Source organism: Triticum aestivum, chromosome 2D (genome assembly GCF_018294505.1).
Source record: "Triticum aestivum cultivar Chinese Spring chromosome 2D, IWGSC CS RefSeq v2.1, whole genome shotgun sequence".
In the NCBI taxonomy this organism is placed as follows: Eukaryota; Viridiplantae; Streptophyta; class Magnoliopsida; order Poales; family Poaceae; genus Triticum; species Triticum aestivum.
Window position 1 is genome coordinate 145,487,889 of NC_057799.1, and position 14,950 is coordinate 145,502,838.

Sequence of the window (14,950 nt, forward strand, 5' to 3'; positions counted from 1 at the left end):
ATAGACTACAACATGTCCCTAGTGAGCCTCTAGTTGACTAGCTCATTGATCAACAGATAGTCATGGTTTCCTGACTATGGACATTGGATGTCATTGATAACGGGATCATATCATTAGGAGAATGATGTGATGGACAAGACCCAATCCTAAGCATAGCACAAGATCGTGTAGTTCGTTTGCTAGAGCTTTTCCAAATATCAAGTATCATTTCCTTAGACCATGAGATTGTGCAACTCCCGGATACCATAGGAGTGCTTTGGGTGTGCCAAACATCACAACGTAACTGGGTGGCTATAAAGGTGCACTACGGGTATCTCCGAAAGTGTCTGTTGGGTTGGCACGAATCGAGACTGGGATTTGTCACTCCGTATGACGGAGAGGTATCTCTGGGCCCACTTGGTAATGCATAATCATAATGAGCTCAATGTGACCAAGTGTTTGGTCACGGGATCATGCATTACGGTACGAGTTAAGTGACTTGCCGGTAACGAGATTGAACAAGGTATTGGGATACCGACGATCGAATCTCGGGCAAGTAACGTACCGATTGACAAAGGGAATTGTATACGGGATTGATTGAATCCTCGACATCGTGGTTCATCCGATGAGATCATCGTGCAACATGTGGGAGCCAACATGGGTATCCAGATCCCGCTGTTGGTTATTGACCGGAGAGTCGTCTCGGTCATGTTTGCATGTCTCCCGAACCCGTAGGGTCTACACACTTAAGGTTCGGTGACGCTAGAGTTGTAGAGATATTAGTATGCGGTTAACCGAAAGTTGTTCGGAGTTCCGGAAGGGTCCGGAGGTAAAGATTTATATATGGGAAGTCCTATTTTGGCCACCAGAAAATGTTCGGGATTTCTCGGTATTGTACCGGGAAGGTTCTAGAAGGTTCCGAAGTGGGGCCCACCTGCATGGGGGGGACCCACATGAACGTGGGTAGTGGGGGCAAGGCCCCACCCTGGTCAAGGCGCACCGAGATCCCACCTTAGTAGGAATAAGATCATATCCCGAAGGGATAAGATCAAGATCCCTAAAAAGGGGGGATAACAATCGGTGGGGAAGGGAAATGATGGGATTTCTTCCCCCCCACCTTTGCCAACGCCCCAATGGACTTGGAGGGCAAGAAACCAGCCCCCTCCACCCCTATATATAGTGGGGAGGCGCATGGGAGCAGCACTCCAAGCCCTGGCGCCTCCCTCCCTCCCGTGACACCTCTTCCTCCCCGCTTGCGCTTGGCGAAGCCCTGCCGGGATCCCGCTACTTCCACCACCATGCTGTCGTGCTGCTGGATCTCCATCAACTTCTCCTTCCCCTTTGCTGGATCAAGAAGGAGGAGACGTCCCCGCTCCGTACGTGTGTTGAACGCGGAGGTGTCGTCCGTTCGGCGCTAGGATCATCGGTGATTTGGATCACGACGAGTACGACTCCATCAACACCGTTCTCTTGAACGCTTCCGCGCGCGATCTACAAGGGTATGTAGATGCACTCCCCTCTCTCTCGTTGCTAGATGACTCCATAGATTGATCTTGGTGATACGTAGAAAATTTTAAATTTCTGCTACGTTCCCCAACAGTGGCATCATGAGCCAGGTTTATGCGTAGATTCTATGCACGAGTAGAACACAAAGTAGTTGTGGGCGACGATTTGTTCAATTTGCTTACCGTTACTAGTCTTATCTTGATTCGGCGGCATTGTGGGATGAAGCGGCCCGGACCAACCTTACACGTACTCTTACGTGAGACAGGTTCCACCGACTGACATGCACTTGATGCATAAGGTGTCTAGCGGGTGTCTGTCTCTCCCACTTTAGTCGGATCGGATTCGATGAAAAGGGTCCTTATGAAGGGTAAATAGCAATTGGCATATCACCGTTGTGGCTTTTGCGTAGGTAAGATACGTTCTTGCTAGAAACCCATAGCAGCCACGTAAAACATGCAACAACAATTAGAGGACGTCTAACTTGTTTTTGCAGGGTATGCTATGTGATGTGATATGGCCAAAAGGATGTGATGAATGATATATGTGTTGTATGAGATTGATCATGTCCTTGTAATAGGAATCACGACTTGCATATCGATGAGTATGACAACCGGCAGGAGCCATAGGAGTTGTCTTAATTTATTGTATGACCTGCGTGTCAATGAAAAACGCCATGTAATTACTTTACTTTATTGCTAACCGTTAGCCATAGTAGTAGAAGTAATAGTTGGCGAGACAACTTCATGAAGACACGATGATGGAGATCATGGTGTCATGCCGGTGACGAAGGTGATCATGCCGCGCCTCGAAGATGGAGATCAAAAGGCGCAAGATGATATTGGCCATATCATGTCACTTTATGATTTGCATGTGATGTTTGTCATGTTTACATCTTATTTGCTTAGAACGACGGTAGCATAAATAAGATGATCCCTCACTAAAATTTCAAGAGATGTGTTCCCCCTAACTGTGCACCGTTGCGAAGGTTCGTTGTTTCGAAGCACCACGTGATGATCGGGTGTGATAGATTCTAACGTTCGCATACAACGGGTGTTGACGAGCCTAGCATGTACAGACATGGCCTCGGAACACAAGCAAAACACTTAGGTTGACTTGACGAGCCTAGCATGTACAGACATGGCCTCGGAACACAAGAGACCGAAAGGTCGAACATGAGTCGTATAGTAGATACGATCAACATGGAGATGTTCACCGATGATGACTAGTCCGTCTCACGTGATGATCGGACACGGCCTAGTCGATTCGGATCATGTATCACTTAGATGACTAGAGGGATGTCTATCTAAGTGGGAGTTCATTAAATAATCAGATGAACTTAATTATCATGAACGTAGTCAAAAGGTCTTTGCAAATAATGTCGTAGCTTACGCTTTAGTTCTACTAAGATATGTTCCTAGAGAAAATTTAGTTGAAAGTTGATAGTAGCAATTATGCGGACTGGGTCCCTAAACTGAGGATTGTCCTCATTGCTGCACAGAAGGCTTATGTCCTTAATGCACCGCTCAGTGTGCTGAACCTCGAGCGTCGTCTGTAGATGTTATGAAACATCTGACATACACGTTTTGATGACTACGTGATAGTTCAGTGTGTGATGCTAACGTTTAAAATTGTGGCACCAAATACGGTTTTGAAACGTCGCAGAACATATGAGATGTTCCAAAGACTGAAATTGGGATTTCAGACTAATGCCCACGTCAAGAGGTATGAGACCTCTGACAAGTTTCTTAAGCCTGCAAACTAAGGGAGAAAAGCTCAATCGTTGAGCATGTGCTCAGATTGTCTGAGTACTACAATCACTTGAATTGAGTGGGAGTTAATCTTCCAGATGAGATAGTGATGGTTCTCCATAGTCACTGCCACCAAGCTATTAGAGCTTCGTGATGAACTATAACATATCAGGGATAGACATGATGATCCTTGAGCAACTCGCGATGTTTGACACCGCGAAAGTAGAAATCAAGAAGGAGCATCAATTGTTGATGGTTAGTAAAACCACTAGTTTCATGAAACGGCAAATCAGTTGCTGCTCTAGTGAAGAAACCCAAGGTTGAACCCAAACCCGAGACTAAGTGCTTCTGAAATGAGGGGAACGGTCACTGAAGCAGAACTACCCTAGATACTTCGTAGATGAGAAGGCTGGCAAGGTCGACAGAAGTATATTGGATATACATTATATTAATGTGTACTTTACTAGTACTCCTAGTAGCACCAGGGTATTAGATACCGGTTCGGTTGCTAAGTGTTAGTAACTCGAAATAAAAGGCTACGGAATAAACGGAGACTAGTTAAAGGTGAGATGACGATATGTGTTGGAAGTGTTTCCAAGGTTGATGTGATCAAGCATCGCATGCTCCCTCTACCATCGAGATGGTGTTAAACCTAAATAATTGTTATTTGGTGTTTGCGTTGAGCATAGACATCATTGGATTATGTTTATCGCAATATGGTTATTCATTTAAGGAGAATAATGGTTACTCTGTCTATTTGAATAATACCTTCAATGGTCTTGCACCTAAAATGAATGGTTTATTGAATCTTGATCGTAGTGATACACATGTTCATGCCAAAAGATATAAGATAATAATGATAGTACCACATACTTGTGGCACTGCCACTTGAGTCATATTGGTATAAAACGCATGAAGAAGCTCCATGTTGATGGATCTTTGGACTCACTCGTTTTTGAAAAGATTGAGACATGCGAACCATGTCTATTAGTATATATGCATGAAGAAAGTCCATACAGATGGATCGTTTGGACTCACTTGATTTTGAATCACTTGAGACATGCAAATCATACCACATGGGCAAGATGACTGAAAGGCCTCGTTTTCAGTAAGATGGAACAAGAAAGCAACTTGTTGGAAGTAATACATTTTGATGTGTGCAGTCCAATGAGTGCTGAGGCATGCAGTGGATATCGTTATGGTCTTGCTTCATAGATGATTTGAGTAGATGCTGAGTATATTTACTTGATGAAACAAGTCTGAATTATTGAAAGGTTCAAGTAATTTCAGAGTGAAGTTGAAGATCGTCGTGACAAGAGGATAAAATGTCTGTGATATGATCATAGAGATGAATATCTGAGTTACGAGTTTGGTACACAATTAAGAAATTGTGGAAATTGTTTCACAACTAATACCGCCTGGAACACCATAGTGTGATGGTGTGTCCGAACATCATAACTGCACCCTATTGGATATGGTGCATACCATGATGTCTCTTATCGAATTACACTATCGTTTATGGGTTAGGCATTAGAGACAACCGCATTCACTTTAAATAGGGCACCACGCAATTCCGTTGAGACGACACCGTATGAACTATGGTTTAGAGAAACCTAAGCTGTCGTTTCTTAAAAGTTTGGGGCTGCGACGCTTATGTGAAAAAGTTTCAGGCTGATAAGCTCGAACCCAAAGCGGATAAATGCATCTTCATAGAATACCCAAAACAGTTGGGTATACCTCCTATTTCAGATCTGGAAGCAAAAGTGATTGTTTCTAGAAACGGGTCCTTTCTCGAGGAAAAGTTTCTCTCGAAAGAATTCAGTGGGAGGATGGTGGAGACTTCATGAGGTCATTGAACCGTCACTTCAACTAATGTGTAGCAGGGCACAGGAAGTTGTTCCTGTGGCACCTACACCAATTGAAGTGGAAGCTTATGATAGTGATCATGAAACTTCAGATCAAGTCACTACCAAACCTCATAGGACGACAAGGATGCGTACTACTTCAGAGTGGTACGTAATCCTGTCTTGGAAGTCATGTTGTTGGACAACGATGAACCTATGAGCTGTGGAGAAGTGATGGTGGGCCCGGATTCCGATGAATGGCTCGAGGCCATAAAATCTGAGAGAGGATCCACGTATAAAAACAAAGTGTAGACTTTCAAGAACTACTTGATGGTCGTAAGGCTGTTGGGTGCAGATGGATTTTAAAAGGAAGACGAACAATGATGGTAAATGTCACCATTAAGAAAGCTCGACTTGTCGTTAAGATGTTTTCCGACAAGTTCAAGGAGTTGACTACGACGAGGCTTTCTCTCTCGTAGCGATGCTAAGAGTCTGTTGGAATTATATTAGCAGTTACTGCATTATTTATGAAATCTTGCAGATAGGATGTCAAAACATTGTTTCCTCGACGATTTTCTTGAGGAAAGGTTGTATGTGATACAACCAGAAGGTTTTGTCAATCCTGAAATATGCTAATAAGTATGCAAAGCTCCAGCAATCCTTCTAAGGACTGGAGTAAGCATCTCGGAGTTGGAATGTACGCTTTGATGAGATGATCAAAGATTTTGGGTTTATACAAAGTTTAAGAGAAACTTGTATTTCCAAAGAAGTGAGTGGGAGCACTATAGAATTTTTGATGAGTATATGTTGTTAACATATTGTTGATCAGAAATGATGTAGAATTTCTGGAAAGCATCCAGGGTTATTTGAAAAGTGTTTTTCAATGGAAAACCTGGATTAAGCTACTTGAACATTGAGCATCAAGATCTATAAGGATAGATCAAAAATTCTTAATAGTACTTTCAAATGAATACATACCGTGACAGGATTTTGAAGGAGTTCAAAATAGATCAGCAAAGAAGGAGTTCTTGGCTGTGTTACAAGGTGTGAGTATTGAGTAAGACTCAAGGCCTGACCACGGCAGAAGAGAGAGAAAGGACGAAGGTCGTCCCCTATGCTTTAGACGTAGGCTCTACAGTATGCTATGCAGTGTACCGCACCTGAAGTGTACCTTGCCATGAGTCAGCCAAGGGGTACAAGAGTGATCCAGGAATGGATCACATGACAGCGGTCGAACTTATCCTTAGTATCTAGTGGACTAAGGAATTTTCTCGATTATGGAGGTGGTAAAAGAGTTCGTCGTAAGGGTTACGTCGATGCAAACTTTGACACTAATCCGGATGACTCTGAGTAGTAAACCGGATTCGTATAGTAGAGCAGTTATTTGGAATAGTTCCAAGTGGCGCGTGGTAGCTACATCTACAAGATGACATAGAGATTTGTAAAGCACACACGGATCTGAATGTTGCAGACCCGTTGACTAAAACCTCTCTCGTAAGCATAACATGATCAAACCCTAGAACTCATTGAGTGTTAATAACATGGTGATGTGGACTAGGTTATTGACTCTAGTAAACTCTTGGGTATTAGTCACATGGCGATGTGAACTTTGAGTGTTAATCACATGGTGATGTGAACTAGATTATTGACTCTAGTGCAAGTGGGAGACTGTTGGAAATATGCCCTAGAGGCAATGATAAAATGGTTATTATTGTATTTCCTTGTTCATGATAATTGTCTGTTGTTCATGCTATAATTGTATTAACTGGAAACCGTAATACATGTGTGAATACATAGACCACAACATGTCCCTAGTGAGCATCTAGTTGACTAGCTCGTTGATCAACAGATAGTCATGGTTTCCTGACTATGGACATTGGATGTCATTGATAACGGGATCACATCATTAGGAGAATGATGTGATGGACAAGACCCAATCCTAAGCATAGCACAAGATCGTGTAGTTCGTTTGCTAGAGCTTTTCCAAATGTCAAGTATCATTTCCTTAGACCATGAGATTGTGCAACTCCCGGATACCATAGGAGTGCTTTGGGTGTGCCAAACGTCACAACGTAACTGGGTGGCTATAAAGGTGCACTACGGGTATCTCCGAAAGTGTCTGTTGGGTTGGCACGAATCGAGACTGGGATTTGTCACTCCGTATGACGAAGAGGTATCTCTGGGCCCACTTGGTAATGCATCATCATAATGAGCTCAATGTGACCAAGTGTTTGGTCACGGGATCATGCATTACGGTACGAGTTAAGTGACTTGCCGGTAACGAGATTGAACAAGGTATTGGGATACCGACGATCGAATCTCTGGCAAGTAACGTACCGATTGACAAAGGAAATTGTATATGGGATTTATTGAATCCTCGACATCGTGGTTCATCCGATGAGATCATCGTGGAACATGTGGGAGCCAACATGAGTATCTAGATCCCGCTGTTGGTTATTGACCGGAGAGTCGTCTCCGTCATGTTTGCATGTCTCCCGAACCCGTAGGGTCTACACACTTAAGGTTCGGTGACGCTAGAGTTGTAGAGATATTAGTATGCGGTTAACCGGAAGTTGTCCGGTGTCCCGGATGAGATCCCGGACGTCGCGAGCAGTTCTGGAATGGTCCGGAGGTAAAGATTTATATATGGGAAGTCCTATTTTGGCCACCAGAAAATGTTCGGGATTTTTCGGTATTGTACCGGGAAGGTTCTAGAAGGTTCCGAAGTGGGGCCCACCTGCATGGGGGGACCCACATGAACGTGGGTAGTGGGGGCAAGGCTCCACACCCCTGGTCAAGGCGCACCAAGATCCCACCTTAGAAAGAATAAGATCATATCCCGAAGGGATAAGATCAAGATCCCTAAAAAGGGGGGATAACAATCGGTGGGGAAGGGAAATGATGGGATTTCTTTCCCCCACCTTTGCCAACGCCCCAATGGACTTGGAGGGCAAGAAACCAGCCCCCTCCACCCCTATATATAGTGGGGAGGCGCATGGGAGCAGCACTCCAAGCCCTGGCGCCTCCCTCCCTCCCGTGACACCTCTTCCTCCCCGCTTGCGCTTGGCGAAGCCCTGCCGGGATCCCGCTACTTCCACCACCACGCCGTCGTGCTGCTGGATCTCCATCAACTTCTCCTTCCCCCTTGCTAGATCAAGGAGGAGGAGACGTCCCCGCTCTGTACGTGTGTTGAACGCGGAGGTGCCGTCCGTTCGGCGCTAGGATCATCGGTGATTTGGATCACGACGAGTACGACTCCATCAACCCCGTTCTCTTGAACGCTTCCGCGCGCGATCTACAAGGGTATGTAGATGCACTCCCCTCTCTCTCGTTTCTAGATGACTCCATAGATTGATCTTGGTGATACGTAGAAAATTTTAAATTTCTGCTACGTTCCCCAACACCCCCCAGGCGTGCCCTCCACCCTCGTGGGCCCCATGTTGCTCCACCGACGTACTCCTTCCTCCTATATATACCTATGTATCCCCAAATGATTAGATACGAAGCCAAAAACCTAATTCCACAGCCGCAACCTTCTGTACCCACGAGATCCCATCTTGGGGCCTGTTCCAGAGCTCCGCCGGAGGGGGCATCGATCACGGAGGGCTTCTACATCAACACCATAGCCCCTCCGATGAAGTGTGAGTAGTTTACCACAGACCTTCGGGTCCATAGTTATTAGCTAGATGGCTTCTTCTCTCTTTTTGGATCTCAATACAATGTTCTCCCCCTCTCTTGTGGAGATCTATTCGATAATCTTCTTTTGCGGTGTGTTTGTTGAGACCGATGAATTGTGGGTTTATGATCAAGTTTATCTATGAACAATATTTGAATCTTCTATGAATTCTTTTATGTATGATTGGTTATCTTTGCAAGTCTCTTCGAATTATCAGTTTGGTTTGGCCTACTAGATTGGTTTTTCTTGCAATGGGAGAAGTGCTTAGCTTTGGGTTCAATCTTGTGGTGTCCTTTGCCAGTGACAGTAGGGGCAGCAAGGCACGTATTGTATTGTTGCCATCAAGGATAACAAGATGGGTTTTTTTTATCATATTGCATGAATTTATCCCTCTACATCATGTCATCTTGCTTAAGGCGTTACTCTGTTCTTACGAACTTAATACTCTAGATGCATGCTGGATAGCGGTCGATGTGTGGAGTAATAATAGTAGATGCAGGCAGGAGTCGGTCTACTTGTCTTGGACGTGATGCCTATATACATGATCATACCTAGATATTCTCATAACTATGCTCAATTCTGTCAAATACTCAACAGTAATTTATTCACCCACCGTAAATACTTATGCTCTTGACAGAAGCCACTAGTGAAACCTATGGCCCCCGGGTCTATCTTTATCATATTAATCTTTCAACACTTAGTTATTTTCATTGCTTACTATTTTACTTTGCATCTTTATCATAAAAATACCAAAAATATTATCTTATCATATCTATCAGATCTCACTCTCGTAAGTGACCGTGTAGGGATTGACAACCCCTTATCGCGTTGGTTGCGAGGATTTATTTGTTTTGTGTAGGTGCGAGGGACTCGCGCGTAGCCTCCTACTGGATTGATACCTTGGTTCTCAAAAACTGAGGGAAATACTTACGCTACTTTGCTGCATCACCCTTTCCTCTTCAAGGGAAAACCAACACAGTGCTCAAGAGGTAGCAGCCATTAACAGGCCGGTAGGCCAGTTGGGCTGAAATTTATCCACGAAGACTACGGGCCGTTAAGAGGCCTAAAGTTATGTCGGACAAGAAATAGCCCAGTGTCTGCATGGGCCGTTAAATGGCCTAAAGTTAAAACCGGGACGACAACGTCCCAGATGCACCACAGGCCGCTAACAGGCCAAAACTATTATCGGGCCAAACTGGTAAACGGGCATTTAACAGGATGAAATACAAACCTATCTTAGAATGGACCCAAAAGAACAGTAGCCTGTTAATGGGCCTGATCCGATATGGGCCGTAATTTGGCCTAAAACACGACAGGCTGTGAACGGGCCTGATCTTGTATGGGCCTCAATTTGGCCCAAAACATGGCAGGCTGTTAACGAGCCAGCCCACTAGTGCCTGAAAAAACATTGTGGGACTTTAGCCGGGCCGGCCTTTTCACCGGAATGGCCTCTATTAGGTCGTGCCACGTGTCGACGTATCATAGGCGCCTCCTATCCAATGAGTGGATGACATATGTCCCAACGGTGAGCAAACACGTGTTTCCTCCGGCCAATGAGTATTTTACACGTGGAAAATCCCCATTGGTCCGGGCTGTTAACGGGTTATCGGATCCAAAACCGGACCCGATAGCTTAACGGCGTTCCATTACGGTGGATGCCACGTGTCGGTCACCCTTGACGAAAGCACTTCTATGACGCGCGATTTATAGTCATGGAAGTGGACACTTCCGTGATGATAATTTTGGTAATGTCATGGAACACTTCTACGACAGCACAGGTATGACTATCTTGATTCTGTCATAAAATTGTCATGGATGTACATGCACGACAGAAAACGTGACCTACTGTGAGAAACACGTATCATCATGGAAGTGTCTTTTTTTTGTAGTGTCCCCCCTTTCCTATTCCTATTCGGAGTAGGAAGGGAAGAGGGGGAAGGGGGAATCCTATTCCATTTTTCCTTTCCTCCTTCCCCTTTCCTTCTCCAATTTGGCCAGCCCATATGGGGGGGGAGGGGCGCACCAGCCCCTTTGTGGCTGGTGTGTTTCCCCTCTTGGCCCATAAGGCCCATATAGTTTGCCGGGGGTAGCCCGGAACCCCTTCCGGTGACCCGATACGTACCCGGTAACCTCAGAACACTTCCGGTGTCTGAATTCTATCGTCCTATATATGAATCTTTACCTCTCGACCATTTCGAGACTCGTCGTCATGTCTGTGATCCCATTCGGTACTCCAAACAACATTCGGTCACGAAATCACATAACTCATATAATACAAATCGTCATCGAACGTTAAGCGTGCGGACCGTACGGGTTCAAAAACTATGTAGACATGACCGAGACACCTCTCCGGTCAATAACCAATAGCGGAACCTGGATGCTCATATTGGCTCCCACATATTCTACGAAGATCTTTATCAGTCGAACCGCTATGACAACATACGTTATTCCCTTTGTCATCGGTATGTTGCTTGCCCGAGATTCGATCGTCGGTATCTTCATACCTAGTTCAATCTCGTTACCGGCAAGTCTCTTTACTCGTTCTGTAATGCATCATCCCGTAAATAACTCATTAGTTACATTGCTTACAAGGCTTATTATGATGTGCATTACCGAGAGGGCTCAGAGATACCTCTCCGATACTCAGAGTGACAAATACTAATCTCGATCTATGCCAACCCAAAAAATACCTTCGGAGATACCTGTAGAGCATCTTTATAATCACCCAGTTACGTTGTGACGTTTGATAGCACACAAGGTATTCCTCTGGTATCCGGGAGTTGCATAATCTCATAGTCAAAGGAATATGTATAAGTCATGAAGAAAGCAATAGCAATAAAACTTAACGATCAACATGCTAAGCTAACGGATGGGTCTTGTCCATCACATCATTCTCCTAATGATGTGACCCCATTCATCAAATGACAACACATGTCTATGGATAGGAAACTTAACCATCTTTGATTAACGAGTTAGTCTAGTAGAGGCTTACTAGGGACACAGTGTTTTGTCTATGTATCCACACATGTATCGAGTTTTCGGTTAATACAATTCTAGCATGAATAATAAACATTTATCATGATATAAGGAAATATAAAATAACAACTTTATTATTGCCTCTAGGGCATATTTCCTTCAATCCCAAGCGATGAGGCACTGCGCTCCCGACGCAATGTCCGCTCCGGACCAAAGGAAGAACCGTCGTAGGGCGTCAATCGCACGGAGGACAGAGGGCGGGACCTCCATCGCAGCCATGGCGTACGTAGGCAGCACGTCCAGCACAGTGTTGAGCAGCACCAGGCGCCATGCTCGCCAGCCGGAGAGGTAGCTCTCAGCCTTGGCGATGAGCGGGAGGAAGTCGTCCATTGTGAGCTTACGGTTGGAGAGCGGAAGGCCGAGGTAGATTTGGGGGAAGCTCCCAACGACGCAACCCAAGACCTTACCATCTCATGAAGTTCATCCTCGGGGACGTGCATGGGCGTGGCAGTGCTTTTGTGGAAGTTAATGACCAACCCCGTCGCGGCCGCGAAATCATCCAAGATGCCCTTAAGGCGCCGCACCGTGTCTAGCTCCGCCCGCACGATGATGATAGTGTCGTCGGCGTACTGAAGGACGAGCGGAGGCGCATCATCGATCAGAGGATGGCGCATCCCCCCAACGCTCTTGATCATTTGCTGGAGCACATCCGCGACAAGCAGGAACAAGTAGGGGGATAGGGGGTCCCCCTGCCGCAGTCCTTCCTTGCAGCTGATCCACCTCCCAGGTACGCCGTTGAGGACCACCGCGGGCATGGACGACTGGAAATCGAGTCCATCCAATCACACCAGAGAGGAGGGAACCTGCGCACCTCCATAATCCGGCGAAGGCTTCGCTAGTCAATGGAGTTGAAGGCCTTGGTGAAGTCCAGCTTCAGGACCGAAGAGGGGGCCCGGCGAGTCTCGCAGCACTGTACTATCTCCGTCGCGAACACAAAGTTCTCGGAGATTCTCCAGCCCTTGATGAACCCGGATTTGTCAACATCTACCACATCTGCGATTTGTTGTTGTAGACGCGTCAGCATTGCACGGGACCTTGACATCACAGTTCAGGAGAGATATGGGGCGGAAACCACCGGGCGCGAGCACCCCCTCGGCCTTGGGGAGCAGCACAATGTGTGCACGATTGATACAGGAGAGGTTCACCGAACAGTCGTGGAACCCCTGCATCAACCGAAGCATGTCACCGGAGACGAGGGGCCAGGCGCGGCCTGGTAGAATGTCGGCCACAGGCCATCGGGCCCGGGGGCGCTGGTCTTGTCGAGGCTTTTGACAGCGGCCTCAAGCTCAGCTATCTCGAAGGGGGCGATCAGGCTGGCACCATCGACAGTGGCGGCTCCCTCGTACAGCGTTTGAAGGTCGAAACGCCATACGGGGACGCTGGCACACCCAAGAAGGTTGGAGTAGAAGGCATGGAGGGCCTCCGCCTTGGCCACGTGGCTGACGACGACCGTGCCGCCGACATCCAATGCTTTGATCCAATTGGACCGATAGCGCTTGGATGCCTGGGCGTGGAAGAAGCGGGTGTTCTCATCTCCTTCACCTACCCGGTGGAACTTCTCCCGCGCCGACAGAACGCAGTCTGCTGGCGAACGGAGAGGGCCAACGCGGCTTGAGCGTCGCGGCGCAAGACCGCCTCCTCAGCTGAAATTACACGGTACTCCTCGAAAAAGTCAATCAGGTTAATAACAAATTTGCAGTTATTATCATGGCGAGGGACATACCGGTGATTTGCTTTCCAAACCTTTGCAGCACGACGGAAGGACTTGACCCGAGCAGCAATGTCTTTAGCACCGTCCGTAGTCGCGAGCGGGAGAGCCCAGAAGGGAGAGGTAGAGGGAAGGAACAGGGGATCCAGGAGCCACTTGTTCTCAAAACGGAATTGGCGGGAAGTGGGGGTGTGGGTGGAGGAGGTGACAAGGAGCGAGAAGTGGTCGGAGGTGAGGCGGGGGCGGGAGGCGAGGGTGGAGTTGGGGAGAGCGGCGTCCTAGCCGGCGTTAAAGAACGCACGATCGAGTCGCACGAGGGTGGGGGGGTTCGACGGTTCGTCCAAGTGTACAAGCGGTCGGAGAGGGGAAGTTCGATAAGCGACAAGGTATTAAATCAGGGCATTGAAACGAGATGCAAGGGACGCACAAAAGTTATCGTTGTTCTTCTCATCAGCAACCTAATAAGATTGAAATCCCCTAGCGTAAGCCAGGGCCCCGAGATCGAACCCGAAATGGCCATCATCTCATCAATGTATTCTTGAGTAAAGGAGTGATCGGATGGGGCGCAGACATTAGTGACCGAGAAAGCTAGTTCAGAGGACGTTGAGGAGGACATAGTCGTGAGAGGTGGTGAGAGTATAGCAGCCAGCATCGCAGGAGACGAGGGAGAGAACGGCAGGATCCCATGCGGTAACCAAACCTCCACGAGAGCCATCTGCGTCCTTGCGCTCCAGCGCCGAGAGGCGGGTGGGAAGGAACGATGGGGGAGGGAGGCGAGTTTCGTATCTTAGATGCATGCAATGGACGGGTTGGCATCATCCACAGCACTGCGGACAAGCACACACTTGTCGGAGTCGCCGAGCCCCTGAACATTCCAAGAGAGAAGCGAAAGAGAGCAGAAACCGTAAGTATCTATTATACCATGCGAGGCACCAGACACACAGGACACAAAATGGATAGCACGGAGCGGAAACAGGGTGTAGTTGGACGAAACACAGTACAGGCACGGGTACAGGGGCGAGAACTAGCGAACGAATACAAGTGGAGATTAAAAGTAGGACCAGTAGATTGGCCGTGCGTTGCCACGGACTTTTAATTATACTGATTGCATGTCAAATTTTATATAAATAAAAAGATAGCCAATAACAAAGGAACCCTAGCTGCCCCTCCTCCTCCCTAGCCGCCCCTCCTCCTCTTCCCTTCCTCGCCGCTGCCTGAGGCAGCCGCCGGGCAAGCCTGGGGCGCCAAGGATGGTGGCGGCGGGGCCTCGGTTGCCCTGCCTCTGCGTGGGGAACCCCGGATCTGGAGTGGCGGCTTCATTAGCAAGGCACGGCCGGCTAGCAGCCGTGCGGGCAGTGGATCTGGCGCCCCGGCCACGTGGGTGGCGGGATCTGGTGGTCGTTGGTGGCCGGCGGCGGTTTCTGCGGTGGCCAGTGCGTGCGATCTGGCGCGT